The 14,867-nt window shown below is 35.1% G+C and overlaps 1 long non-coding RNA gene across 11 annotated transcripts in view; it reads right to left on the bottom strand.

Moving 5' to 3' along the window:
- The window catches only part of LOC149086726 (uncharacterized), a 271,603-nt gene that overhangs the window by 191,967 nt on the left and 64,769 nt on the right, over window positions 1–14,867 (bottom strand). For 10 of the 11 annotated variants that reach the window (XR_016192509.1, XR_016192500.1, XR_016192504.1 and 7 more), the window contains exon 2: window positions 9,762–9,806. This is a non-coding gene — a long non-coding RNA (uncharacterized LOC149086726). Of the gene's footprint in view, window positions 1–9,761; window positions 9,807–12,244; window positions 12,299–14,867 lie in introns of all 11 variants that reach the window. The other variant, XR_016192510.1, reaches the window with a different exon arrangement.

The following is a 14,867-nucleotide window of genomic DNA, read 5'->3' as shown; positions in this document are numbered from 1 at the left end:
TTAAATTAATATGATAATTTCAACGACTTTTACCCCGCTTAACCTACTATTACGCTTTACGCGTTAACTGTAAATACACATCAACCACCACTATACACAATGTTTTTATTGAATGAAATATTTAGAATTAATAGAAAATATGTTACTGAAATAAGATTTAAAAAAAACATTTGGAGTAGGCAATAGGCTCCAAGTATTCAATCTTCAATACGTTCATTGAATTATGCTATTTTTTATCTCTGTCGAAACAATAGATGGCACTAACTTTCCTAATAAAAAGTGAAGGTCTGACTTGGGCTGACATGGGCTGACTTGGACATTTGGACCAGGACTCCATGTGACGCAAGCATGACAACGCAACGACGATTCGTCGTTGTACGGCCTACACGACTAACTTGTGACATCCAACGAACGCCGACGGACCACCACCAATGGAACTTTGACTATCGAGTCCAGACGTGCCAAGGACGCTATAATATCAATTTAGATTTCGATTCTTGGATCATGATTTATCATAATTATTCCGTTGATTTATACTCCTGTAATTGGACTTGTTATTCTGTTAAACAAATTTATATGGATATATATATCTATACATATTTAATAAAATTCATCTTTCCGGAACGCTTCGATATGTCCTTGAGATGGGAAGCGGGGTGCGTCCGGTCCTTCAATGTTCAATGTGGTTCAAAATGTGGCAAACTTACTAGGTAGTCTTAATTCCAGATGAACTTGGCAACCCGTGCGGAGGTCTTCTATCTCTAGGATGTGCTGTGCCAACTGTATTTCATATGATGCTATCATGAACTGGGTATTTTTAACTTCACACAAATACTCGTAATGCAAAAAACTAGCTAAGTTTACACCACCACCACGAGATGGTTTTCGCACACTCAGATGCAGAACAAACTCTAAAATCCGAATGGACGATAAAAATAACAAGTAACCAGGGGGTATACGAGGATGCGACTTTTTCGAAGGGGCACAAATTGTTTGGGGAGACACAAAGATACTCTTCCAGAGAAATTTCGACTTACTAACTTACTTCGAGAAATTACTGTTATTCTCAAACAACACATAAGAATAATTGAGGAATTGATTAAAGTATCAAAAACATATTTTCGTCCGATATTTTAATGGTTTTACAAAAATATTTAAGATATTTTTACTTTTTTAGTGTCTTGGGGGACGGGAAGCAGGAACCCACTTCCTTCCCTCCACCCATTCCCATGTCTGCGAGTAACAGTACTTTTAGCATTTCAAGTACATTTCACAGAGTAAAAGACAAAGCTTGAAAAGTTAAAGAATGCATGGAATTGCACAAAATTAAGGATCCTCATTGCTGGAGACTACTAAAGAAGTTCTTTAGTAAAGATACTTAAATAGGCATTTAAAAAACTATAGTAAGGTGCCGAGGCTCCTTGGAAATCTGTCTATGTCAGGGGTCTTCAACCTTTTAGACATTACGGGCCAAATCAAAACTTCCATGAATCCCGATGGGCCGCCAAACCACGTCATACTGCGATATTTATTACAGTAAGATAGAATCCAGATTCACAAGGACATTGAATAATGTACAGAAAAGTCTTAACAGTGAAAAAAGGGGACCTCCAAATAATTGAAGGCTTTTATTTATTCTGAAATTATTTTTTTCAGAAATTATTTTTTTCAGAAATTATTTTTTTCAGAAATTATTTCTTTTCAGTAATTCTCAAATTATTTCTTTTAGTAATTTTAAAATTATTTCTTTCGGTAATTCTGAATTTATTTCTGTGAGTAATTCTAAAATTGTTTCTTTCAATAAACTTCGAAATTATTTCTGTCAATTATTCTTGCATGTCAATTATGTATATATTTTTTTACTTGGTCGACTTTCAAAGTTTTTCAGATTTTTCCTAAAAATGGTCGGGGAGCCACGGTGAAGAGCCACATGCAAGAGCCACATTTGGCCAGCGAGCCATGTGTTGAAGACCCCTGGTCTATGTTCATATGAGTTCTGTATGTAAATAGAATGGCGATTGACAATCGTGGAGAGGAGAAGAAGAATAATATTCCTGTTTTATCTTCATAACAATCAATGGAAAATACAAATAAAAATTCCATCAATGTGTTGAGCTCAAATTCTAAGAATATCGGTTGAAAACAGCACAAAAATTAAATTGAAAGTATCATTGCATTCAATTTTTTTAATTTCTTTAACGTTAAATAAGACGAATGACGACGACATCTCATTCCCTTTAAGAATCATCCGAGACTGACGCTTATTGACTTTATAGTCAAAGTCGTTATAGCTGAGTTTGACTACATTTTATGACTAAAACTTACGATGCAAATAAACATTCCACCTTACTCCAATCATAATAGGAGAGGAGAAGAGTTCAAATCTAATATATTAATTTACACACATGTAAATTTTCCTGCGTCACGAACATTAAATATTACTTTCAACATAAAATCGACGTGTGCAAATGGAATACCAAATATTTTGAAATAAAATCCGAGCATTTCCTTCTCGAACGGCCACGAAACTGTTTGCCATACGAACAATCATATCATCTTTCATGCAAGCATAAATCCTAAAACGAATCGATTCAAAATGATTGATAATGCACTCTCCCACGAAGTCGATTCGGAAGTGAATTCCACGCTTAAATTTTCGAGGAGAGCACAATGCAAACAATTCGGATCGCCTAAATAATGACGTTTAAGAATTGATATCTACCCCCCTCCCTCCACCACACACTCGCTTCCTTCTGCATTATTTAGTTATATATAAATTTGAACATGACATTTAAGTTACCATGTTTCTTAGTCTATCAAAAATTGTGCTTATGTTTTTTAACCCTTAGACTACCGCGGGGTCCATTGGACCCACCTCATGTATTAAAACTCAATTTGTGAGTATACTGTGCGTTTCCGAGAGCCAAGCCATAGGCGGAGATAGACTTGGAAGTCTGAGGGGGGGGGGGCACGATGATGATGATGTCAATTCATATATACGTATATGCATTAGATCAGTCGACTCCACCTTTCACGCTGGGGGAAGGGGGCTCCCCGCCCCCCCCCCGTATATCCGCCCATGAGCCAAGCTTCACTGACTTTTTTCCTATGACTTTTTTCTTGACTTTTATATTTTTCGTTCTTTTTGATGAGCATTCATCTTTTTTTCAATTTTTTCAATTAGGCCCAACTCATTCAAATTTGTAGCTTTCATTATCATTGGGGCCCATTGGGAATTTTATGAAAAAACAATGAAAGATAGGTTGATTTTTAGCTTTTCAGCATAAAACCATCGCAATAGACAGACGATATCATCGTTCTTTCGCAAATCTTCTTCAATTTCATCCACATTTTTTGTAATGATACCCGAGGTTCAGAAATTCCATGCATTTTGACAATTTCACATATGTTTTGAGTTTATTAAAATAATTTTAATAATAATAATTTTAATAATAATAATTTTAATAATAATAATTTTAATAATAATAATTTTAATAATAATAATTTTAATAATAATAATTTTAATAATAAAAATTATTAAAATAAAATAAAATTATTATTATTGAATTAAAAACTTTCAATCTGTTTCAAAAACAGAAATTCTTTCCTTTCGTGTAATTTTTTTTTAATTTTAAGACATTGCATGAAGCCATGGTGTTTGCTGAGATTTTTAAATTTTTTTTTTTTTTTTTGAAAAGTTAGCGCTCTCTATTGGCTAAAAAAAAATAAAATAAAATAATTGAATGTACTAAAGATAACTTTGACATTAAAGGGCATCCATTCTGGACTTTTCATAAATATTTCAACTGTTAACTTATTTCATTTAATTTTTGAATGCTTCGTTCAATAAAAATGCCATAGTGGTTGATATGTATTTATAGTTGGTGTGTGAATTTCAAAAATACCGTGTATTCCAGGGGTTCTCAAACTTTTTCTACCCGCGGCACCCCTTTCCCTCTAATCAACTTTTATCCGTGGCTCCCCAGGGTAGTTCAACAAAGAAAGAATCTCTTCGAAAAACCACTATCGGTGCCGCCGCTGCTGACAAATGTTTGTAGAGTGAGGCGGTTAAAGGCAAGCACTTGCTTCACAATTCAAAGATAATTAAACATTTATTACACAATATTAAAGTTACAGAACCTATACAAGAACGTACCAATACAAGCGGACCGCGTGACCGACTGGTTTCAGCCGCAAAACGTAAATCGAGTTCCTCCATCGCGCAGATGGAGGATGGTGGACACACTGTCGCCAAAATTGGAGGCGCACCAGGGTGCCGCGGTGCACAGTTTGAGAACCCTGCTGTATTCGATTAAGCGGGGGAAAGTTCTAGAAATCATCACATTAACGGGGTGGGATGGGGAACTTTAACATTGTCTGTATGGGAGAAATTTTGGTTCCAGAAGATTTTGTCACTATAAGCGGACATCACATTATCCGTTACCCATTTAAGTGGGGCCTACTGCATTCGTCTGTTCAATACAAGGTAAAAGTGATGATATGGAAAATTAAATTTTATCCGGTGAAGGCACGGCACTTGTGAAGCTTACGCCAAAAAATAAAGTATATAATTTTCATTCATGTTTTTAATCACGAAAAGTAATCGAACAAATTTAACATTATGTATCATTATTTCCAAAACAATATAAAACAATTGACAATTAATAAATCAAAATTATTTGATGAGTTTTTACGGAATTATATTACAGCAGCAAAAATATAAGCGTCTTCGTTTCTTGAGTCCTCGGGAGCTTTTGTACAAACAAAGATAATTTTAGCTAGAGTTAAAAAGAAAATAAGAAGCATAATCACATAAAACGAGGATGAATTCTTTTTTATGCTGTTTTTTTATTCGTTCTTACATCTCATCGAGATAATATATATATTTATGTACACATATACGAACACAGAATCGATAAATACCTCGGGTTTTGGGTATAATAAAAGATAATAAATCCTATCCATACCGAATAAACTTCATCATCTCCCAATGTTTTTATTGATCCAAATAACTTTTTATGAAGGCTCTAATGGTTTTTCGATTGCATATTTGCTCATGGGTTCCTCATATTAATCGAAGAAGGTCTGATAAGCTGCAAATATAGACTTATAATTGGAGAGCGTTTCGAATTTCTTCTTGGGGAATAGCATCTCCCTTTCCTTTATCTCATTTTTTTCTCCGAAAAAAATTCGTAATGCTGTAAACTTCAAGATATGAAAAAAAAAAGATTCAGGAGGAGAAATGTAAAATTTCATAAAAAGTCTAATTTGTGAATAGATTAATACGTTTTTCATCTATACTATAAGCTATCATAGCTATTCATCATAGTTTGTTTTTTTCTTTTTTCTATGCATTCATTGACACTCTCTGATAATGTGTTTTTGGAAAGAAAACACGAATCATAAACTCTTGGTTTCTCGAGCTCATTAATCTTTTTTTATTGACGGGAAATTTCAAATTCCCTCTCTATAAAAGTTTTCAACGATTTCTACCGTACATCGCTATAGAGTTGAGTTAAGTAGAATCTTTTTCTTTTTTTTAAATTTCCCGTAGTGTTTCTGAAATGAAAAATTGAATAATTGGACATCGTTTCGGTGGTTAAAACCACTATTTGAGTAAGGAATTTTTAGTATTAAATCTCAGTTTGTAAAATAATTATAATAATATGGAAAGGCTATGGTAATCCAGGTCGATAACATACTCGCCTAAACTGCCAAAACATGTTCAGAGGTGTCGAGAGTTCGATACTCGATTCGTTCTTGTCAAAATGTTCCAGATGCGGAGGTACAGCTAAATTGGGATAAAATGACCACCGAACACGTTGTTACTGCAGAGATTTCCTCACTGAGGGGTTAGCGCACCAACCTCTCGGTGAGTATGAAAATAAAAATATCACTCGCGGCCGTTCGTAACCGGCAGTAAATTGTAGGTACCGGTCTAATTAGCCCTCGCATGCAGAAAATGACCATGGTGCGACAAAAATGATCGGAATCATCAAACAATGTGGAAAATTGAAATTTTATTTTTAAAAAAAGAAACGTTTTTATGTTTTATCCTCAATTTTTAAAAAGTCTCTCACTATTCAATCCTGATGCTTATTAGATCATTTTTAGAGCTCCTATTACACAAAGGCAGTGTTTTTTAAAGTGAGCAATAATGCCCCCTGGTGGGCGATGGAATGGTCCAGAAGGCGACGAAAGCTACTGTTACAACATAAGATTCTATGGGCCTGTTCGAGTTGAGGGGCGATGAGAGAAAAAAATCTTTGGAGCGATGGAACAAAAAAGTTTGGAAAACTATGCACAAGGGGATCTAAACGAACGGGTCGCGACTTAAACTCGGTTCCCATGGGCTCTTGAGATGGCCGTACGAATCCACTTACAATCATGCAATAACAAATCCATCTTTTTGCACCACTGGTTTTATGGGTGTCTCAACAATCTTGGTGACTTAGCTTGGATCCCAGACAACTTTTAGAGCCCTCCCATAAGACACAATTTTATACGTACATTTTTTTGGGGACGTGAAGTTAGCATTCAAAACGGCATAACACATTTTTACAGAATGTACAGGAACGCTGAAATATATCTACACAAAAACATTACCTCATTAAACAGAAAATAATAAGAATTCAGAATTAAAAACTTGAAGCTGATGAAATAATTCTAAATTAGTTTTAAAAAATTTAAAAAATTGGTGTAAAATAATTCCAGAATTTTAGATGCATAATCGAAAATTAATGACAGAAATAATTTCAGAATTAGTGCAAACTTTCAATAATTTCGGTCCTCTCATTGATTTGAGGCTCAATATCTTTAGGCGTCACTGACTTACTTCCTTACCGAAAACGGTCAAGCTCTGTCGCTTGCGCAATTTAAGCACGTTGCCCCGGAACATTGCCGTGGACATGTCGGAAAAATTTATTCTCATCCTCACAATTCACAAATAGCATAAATATACACAGATAAGATACATAAATAATGACATGAAATCAGGAACATTTGCGAAATGGCATGACGTCACTGACTGTGGCTCCACTAATTTCGGAAATTAAACATTTTATTAAACACAAATATTCAATAAAAGCATTGCTTTATTAAAAATAGGCCGACGTGTCGTAAAGTTCACCGTGTTGTTGATTTTCTGTCCCGCCATAGACAGGGAGCAACGGCTAAAATTGTCTTAAGTCTATAGAGCTTGGGCCTTGCTCTGTTCGAAAAAAAGAAAGTTAGCCCTACTATTCAGAAAATACTTGCTGAATGCTCAGAACAAAGTCTGAATAAATGATATACAATTTACTACATGTAAAAAAAAATTTTATACGATTATAAAAAAAAAGTTGTACGATTATAAAAAAAAAGTTGTACGATTATAAAATAAAAGTTGTACGATTATAAAATAAAAGTTGTACGATTATAAAATAAAAGTTGTACGATTATAAAATAAAAGTTGTACGATTATAAAATAAAATGTTATACGATAATTTTGGACCAGATTTCTTAATACTTACATTCCTTAACCAGGACTTGACAAATCAGAAAAACATTTAGGTGCCGGCCAAATTTCGTAGGAGCAAGCATGATTTATTCGCAAGAAAAAGGGGGAAAAGTGTCTTAAATAATGATTTTTTGGCTTTTCTGGGACATGATGGCCCCCTTCCCATGTTGGAAGGCAGTTTATTAAAATCAGAAAATTTCGAGCCATCCCTAGACTCTGATTTAGCAATCACATATACAAAATTTTAGGAGCTAACACCGATTTTCTAGTCGCCTGGGATTTGTCCAGCCTTGTCCTTAACGCAGGCGAAAGAAGAAAAAAAAAGTCGATACCGCTATTATGCAGCGCTGCAATCCTTCACAAATAGGGTGTGATAAAATCAGCATTACGGTAGTCTGCTTAAGAAATAAGGTACATCCACAACGCTTAAGACCATTGTAATGATTTAATTCAAGTGTGTTGCCAAAAAATGAAAACCAAAAATTAAACTAATGATGTTAATTATAAATTAAAGTGAAACAGACTTGTACTTATTGCAAATTCATTAATTTATACGCGAAAGAAAACTTGGTGAAGAATGTTAAAATTAATGTAACTAGAACTTACATGTATGCATTTCTTCATCAATTCACTGCATGATCTTTAGTAGAATTAATCACAATCGATTAATTAACATGCAAATATGAGGAACTTGTCAAAATAATCAATTATCACAGCCGTCAAGGAGAGAAAAATGGTAATCCTACCTACACATGTGTAAATAACCCGTATAACTGCAAGGATTTTTGAGCAGTATGCAAATCCACAATTTCAATTTCGCAACAACCATTGAAGCAAACCAGGCAAAATTTGCCTAATTCAGCTCTTTAGTTTCAAGCAACATAAACCCAAGTTTTTAGCGAAAATCCGGGGAGTGAAAAAAAAAGTGTGTATGTGTATATATATATATATATATATATATATATATATATATATATATATATATATATTAATTTTGAAAAGTAACCACAGTTTTCGTATGCACAAAAATTTTTCAGCAGAACGGAGACGAAGAAGAAAGAAAAATGTGCAGGAATGAGAAATATGCAGGCAAAGTTAATATTTCTTGACAATTTAATCACAAAACGTGTCTACATGATAAACATAACGAACTTGTTTTCCAAAAAATTGGAAAATGCAAATTAAAATTAAAGACGCACTAAACGCTATCGAATTACGTCTCGCACGTAAAGAATATATATATATATATATATATGTTTTTTTTTTCCCCGGGCTCTTGTTTGTTCATTCGTTTTCGAAGCAAATTCAGCGAAATTGAGTGAAACACCTCCTGCTCCTCCTCCGTCCTCTATCCCTTTCCTCCATCCTAAAACCTCGGGGTCGAAATTATTCCTGTTAAAAATTTTGCGCTAGCCTAAGCTTTTACCAGATTTTTCGCGAACTAAACGAGTAAACATGTGTCAGGAAAAGGTGTCGGGACGCCGAGAAGGTGAGGGTGCCAAAATATGTGTGTGGAGGGAATGAAACCCCCCCCCCCACTCCAACTCTCTCCATCCTACTTTCATCCTTCTTCTCTCCCTATCCTCCAGCACTAACTCCAGAAATTTCCGCTCAATCAAGCAGATAATTAATGGAATTAATTTTGAAAATTTTCCCCCCTCATCCGCTCTTTCTCTCACCTACCCCCCGGGGCACTCCTTTTCACTACAGCACCTATATCCGATAACGTATGAAAATCATAAGTCAGGGCAATACTGCGGAGGTATTATATCATAATTACTGCTTCTCGGTAGGGAAGTAAAATGAACGAAATTTTGCGATAAATATCAATAATTTGCGAGAATTAATCAAAGTTTTACCAAAGATAGGGGGGGGTCGGTGCTCTCTCCTTCCCTCTCTCTCTCTCTCTCTCTCTCTCTCTCTGGTAGTGTAAAGCGTAGGCAATGATGGGATGTGGGGAGAGGAGGATCGCGCGAGCTCTTTTACGGAATCCAATTTTGCCGAAGGTGATGTATAAGGTGAAGTATACGTTCTTTAATATGGGAAGGATATTTGTAAATGCCGTACAGAAAGTACCTTTAGAGACGTGACAGGTTCGTACTCTTTCACGCTTGGCATAATACGCTGCTTAAGTTGTTTCTATATAGCGAAACATTAATCTCACTGGGGAAAAAGGGAAGGAAAACGGCCAAAAATGCAGGAGAAAAAAATATTCCAAAATTTACTTCAAAGAAATATGGTTTTGGAATTCTTTAAGTCTTACCTTCAAAGGCTTGGAATGTTGGATGAATAAACTTTTGGAGTGGTGCTGGAAATGGAAAAAATACAAAATATTATATATATATAATATACACACACACACACACACATTTCATTTTTACGCTATAAGTTGAAATGAAAGATTTGTGTAGAAATAAGCAATTTTGAAAAGAATTTTTGAAATTATTAAAATATCTTAGAATTTCTATTTTTTTACTGTAGGGTACATATTGGGCGAATATGTTGAGATATTTGTTCGAGTGGAAATGTATTTCAATTTCAAGTTTTAGGTTCAAATGTTTTGACTGGAGATTTTTTGCTTCTTGTGAAAAATTCCATTCATCATGAACGTGAAATCTGGCTTAAGAGAAGTAAGAATATTGAGACTAATTCGTATACACACATTGCATTCTGCATCGTGGAATTTTTAATTCAATATATAGGGTTAGCGAGAAATAATTTGCTCACTTCATAGAGCTCTGGAGTGCTCTAAATGAGGCAAAATTTGTACTACAGAAAGTTCACATGACGTGCTTGTCACTTATTGAATAAAAAAATAATGCAAAAATCCGTCCAATTATCCATCAATCCATTTTTGCCGAAGGTGATGTATAAGGTGAAGTATACGTTCTTCAATAAGGGAAGGATATTTGTAAATGCCATACAGAAAGTACGATAGTTGACGCTGGAGCACACATATAAATATTGATTATGCTTACACATATAAATATTGATTATGCATACTCATAAAAATATTGTTTATGCTTACACATATAAATATGTATAAATGTTTAATATGTAGTACGTACGAATGTGTAGTACGTTATATATGTACTGCTAAATATGTTCCCCTCCCTTCATTTTTATCAATCTGCTCTAATCGCAAAAACAGGACAGCATTCGACATCACGTTTTAGAACAGTGATTCCTAACATGGGCATTTACGCCCCCTTGGGGGCGATGGAATGTTCCGGGTGGGGGCGGTAGAAGATACGGGTATAACATAGGATCCTATGGGTTAGATTGCGTTGGGGGGCGATGGGAGAAAAAAATTTCTGAAGAAGAGGGCGATGGGGCAAAAAAGTTTGGGAAACTATGTTTTAGAATCTAGATATATATCGGCAGACTCACTGCATTCAGCTGTAGGAAATATGCGACTAAATTATACTGTTAAAAATAGAAGGGGGGGGGACATATTGTGCAGTTTTTAGTGCTACATATTAAACATTTATATGTGGAGCTATGCTATTGAAGGATTTTTGTGTAGTATTTTGTTTATTTAACAAATACAAGCGCATCATTTGTCTGTAGTACAAATTTTTATCTCATTTGGAGCAATAGAACACACTTCAGAGCTCTCTGAAGTGAGAAACTTGTTTCTCGTTAACCCTGTATATACGTACAGAGACATTTTTTGGAATTTCGTTTAGAAATATGGCAGTGATGTGCAGTGGGTCAATTTTCTTTTCTTTTCCCGTTTTTTTTCCTAATTTTAGTTTAATTATTAGGCTATGCGACCGTGGAACGTTATACACAGTAGCGTACCTACAGGGAGGAATAGCGGGTTATAGCCCAGAGCGGAAAGTTCAGAGGGACGGCAAATTTGGAGAGTGAGAGGAAAAAAATTAGTATATAATGGGAGAAGGGCGGCACAATTCGTATAACCCTCAATAAACCCGCCTCCGCTCAGACAGCAAAGGACTAGGCTAGTGGGTGACCCAAAAGTGACCTAGAGAGTTGACAAGAACGTGGGTGAGCAAAAGAGTGATTTGGAGCGTGGGCAAGCATGTGAATAACCAAATGAGTGACCTGCAGAGCAAGGGACCAGGTCAGTGAGTGACTTAGAGCGTGTGTAAGTATGCAAGTGACCAAAATAGCGTGCAAATACAAATACAACGCCACAACAGGCAAAATGCCCAACGAGGTGGCTGAGAAAAAGATGCCCATAAAAATATGGATGTCATATATTTCAAAAATATAGCAACCCAATTATAAATGCAAGGATGGGAGTAGTAACCAAACAGTGTGCAAGCATGTGAATGACCAAAAGAGTGACTTGGAGACAAAAGTGTACTTGCAGGGAGCAAAGGCCAAATGGTTTTGTAGCACAGGGTGGTGAATTCGAGAATTAAAAAAGAGTAGTAAGGAAAATTCGAGTAGAGAATGGGAGTGAAGTGGCGAAAATTCGCGTAGCTTATAGGCGGCTACACCATAAATGTACTTCTGGTTATACAGAGCACCGAGCTCATAAGAACCTCATTCTTTTTCATCTTGGAGTAACAAAATACAATATTACATTGACATAAAATGTAGAAGAATAAGGCACGGCATGTTTTTGTATTTACTCGTACTTACTTTACTTTGCTAACAAAAAAATTAACTGGCTTTGATTGATAATTTTTATTTCATTTTTTTAAACAAAACAATGAAGAATAATCATGTTGAATTCATTAATTATTTCAATGATAAATAAGTTATTGAAATTACCGTTTTATGGGAAGACTCAAGTGTATTTATTTCAGAAAAATATGGCTTGTTATACTGAAATAAAAAAGAATTTATAAAAATAATTAACGTCTACTTTTTCCACATAAGTCGAGTTTCGTTCCTCCAAAAAACTTATTATACAAAAAATACGCCATAAAAGGAATAATTTCAATGTAAATTTAATTAACGTATAAATTTGAGGCAGCAAAAATTTAGTTTTACGGTGAAACCTCGATATAATGATACTCTGCGGATTAATGACAAAAAAATGTCGTTATAGAGAGGTTATCGTCATATTGTGAGGTAACAATATCATTAGTGATCAGTAAATTTATTAGATTGTTGGCATCTCTTCTGAATTGGCAATGCTGGTCGCACCATAAAATACATTTATAAGCATTTGTTTGCAACAAAATAGAAAAATTAATTAATTTATTAGTAAAATCCCGTTCGTTTTTGTTCCACACTGTAAAATGGTTTACTCTACAGCAATGTGTGTACGACACAAAAAGTAACTTCACGGCGACTTCATTAACAGTTTCGTAGGGTAGATAGTGCAAACTATCTATGCTATTAAACACCCTCGAAAGAACAAACACTCATGAGGAATTTAAAAATTAATCGACGATTATTTTCAGCGAAATTTAAAAAAATATCGTTGTTGCGGTTTCAAAATCCCCTCAAAGAATATCGCTATAAAGAGATTTATCGTAGTAAAGGATATCGTTGTATCGTGTAGGAAATTCAAAACAAGATTTTAAAAAATTTCGTTGCAGAGGGATTTATCGTTGTACCGAGGTTTCATTGTATAGGGAAGAGCGATTAAGCATAGAAAGTAATTATACATTAGATGTTATTTATATCAAAGTACAATGCTGTGTGCCTTGTATAGCCGTGTTGGAGGTGGCACACCATAATCAGCTATTTTCTTATTTATATTAAATCATCTCGATTTCAGCATTTTATAAATCATATACTTGATATATCATATTTAAATATTCTAATTTTCTTCTTTTGTTCCTCTACATTTCCGATTAGATTCAGACATTGGGTGCTTGTGCGCCTAACTAGCTTTCGAATGGTTGCTTAATGACAAAGTTTCATTTGTTTTAATGCGAGATTAGGTTTTTCTGGCTTGATGCAGGCATGGGGGCGAAGAACCAAGGAGTGGTATTTATTAATTCCATTATATGCGAAACCTGACCTGTCTACCAGAACTGGCGGTGATGAAAAGTTGATTGTTGTCAGCAGCGTCGTCTTAACGCATGGGCTCACCCGGGTGCGGCCCGGAGGACTCACAAAAGTAAGATCTGGATGAAATTTGTGAGAGTAAGCAGTAAATTTACCATGTAGGGCCTCAGAAAAATACCTTGGTCCGGGAGCCCATGATGCTCTTAAGATGGTCCTGCTATGCTCAACATATGATCTGTATTCCAAATGTGGCCCTCGGAGCCTTCTGATGTGGCCCTCGAGTTCGAATATAATTCTTTAAAAATGAACTGAATAATATTTCACACTAATTAGACCTTTTATTCTATACTTAGTGTTTTTATGTGAGATGATGATTAAACAGTAATTATCCGATATTGGAGCCCCTATCCTTGAAACTTTCTTTATGGATTTACCGTACCGGTAATTTGCACCATCATCCAGTGTAGATAGATTTTACGTGAAAAAACTAGTCTTTCATCCCCGTATTAGCCGGTGTGTCTTAAAACTCGAGGGCACCAGTTTTTTGAACGTAGGGTACTGGTTCGTTCCCAACATGCAGGGAAAAGTGATGTCAAAAAAAATCACAACATGCATTTTACGAAGCCAATTCAATGGATTTTTATAATAAAGAATGTTCCAGAATATAACATAATATATTTAAGAATGTTCCAGAATTTGTGATTCGAATTTCTTGACATGCCGGAAAGCACGGGTATGTCTGGCATACTGGTCTCCTTCGCTATTTCTCAGCAAGCCGGCTAACGCGGGGAGGAATGTGGTATATTGTGTGATATCGGTTTTAACATTTTCACTGTGCAATCTAAAATTTAGAAAGAAACATTTTGTTTGGTTGCAGTCGGTGACCGTTTATCAAACATGCAGACAAGCGGTTCACAAAAGATTATGAAATCACTCAAGAGAGCGCAATCTTCAAAATGTTGCTCACCTCTTCTTTCATTTATTAAAAGTAAAAATTGATCATTTATGCGTCTTAGTCTCGTGACGATTTCAAGAAATATTTATTCAGTGCACACCTGAACTAACCAAAAGAAAAATCTAATATTTTTGTGTAGTTTTCAAGCAATTATTCAGAACTCTGTCGTGTAAAGCTTCACAGCACCAACACAATATTTTATACATTTTATTCTTTTTTTACTTTGAGAGAGTAAATTGAGATTGCAGCTATTCATCTTGTGCAGAAAGAAAGTGGCACTAGAAGGAAGAGGAGAGAAAGATAGGGGCGAAAAAAAGAGTAAGAAATAAAGACGTGATGATGGTGAGAAAGAGCGAGAGCACAACATAGTCAGTGCATTCCATTGAGTTTCTTTGCTCGGGAAGTTTATTACGGAACTTCGTCTTTAAAATCTTTTCACGCCGTCACAAAAATTTCACGGTTACCGCGAATAGAGAT

The sequence above is a fragment of the Pholcus phalangioides genome, unplaced genomic scaffold (assembly GCF_987345545.1).
Source record: "Pholcus phalangioides strain wild (caught in Gottingen) unplaced genomic scaffold, Ppha-v1.0 ptg000004l_1, whole genome shotgun sequence".
NCBI lineage: Eukaryota > Metazoa > Arthropoda > Arachnida > Araneae > Pholcidae > Pholcus > Pholcus phalangioides.
The sequence above is the reverse complement of the archived record's forward strand: the minus strand, read 5'-3'. Positions and strand labels throughout refer to the sequence as shown.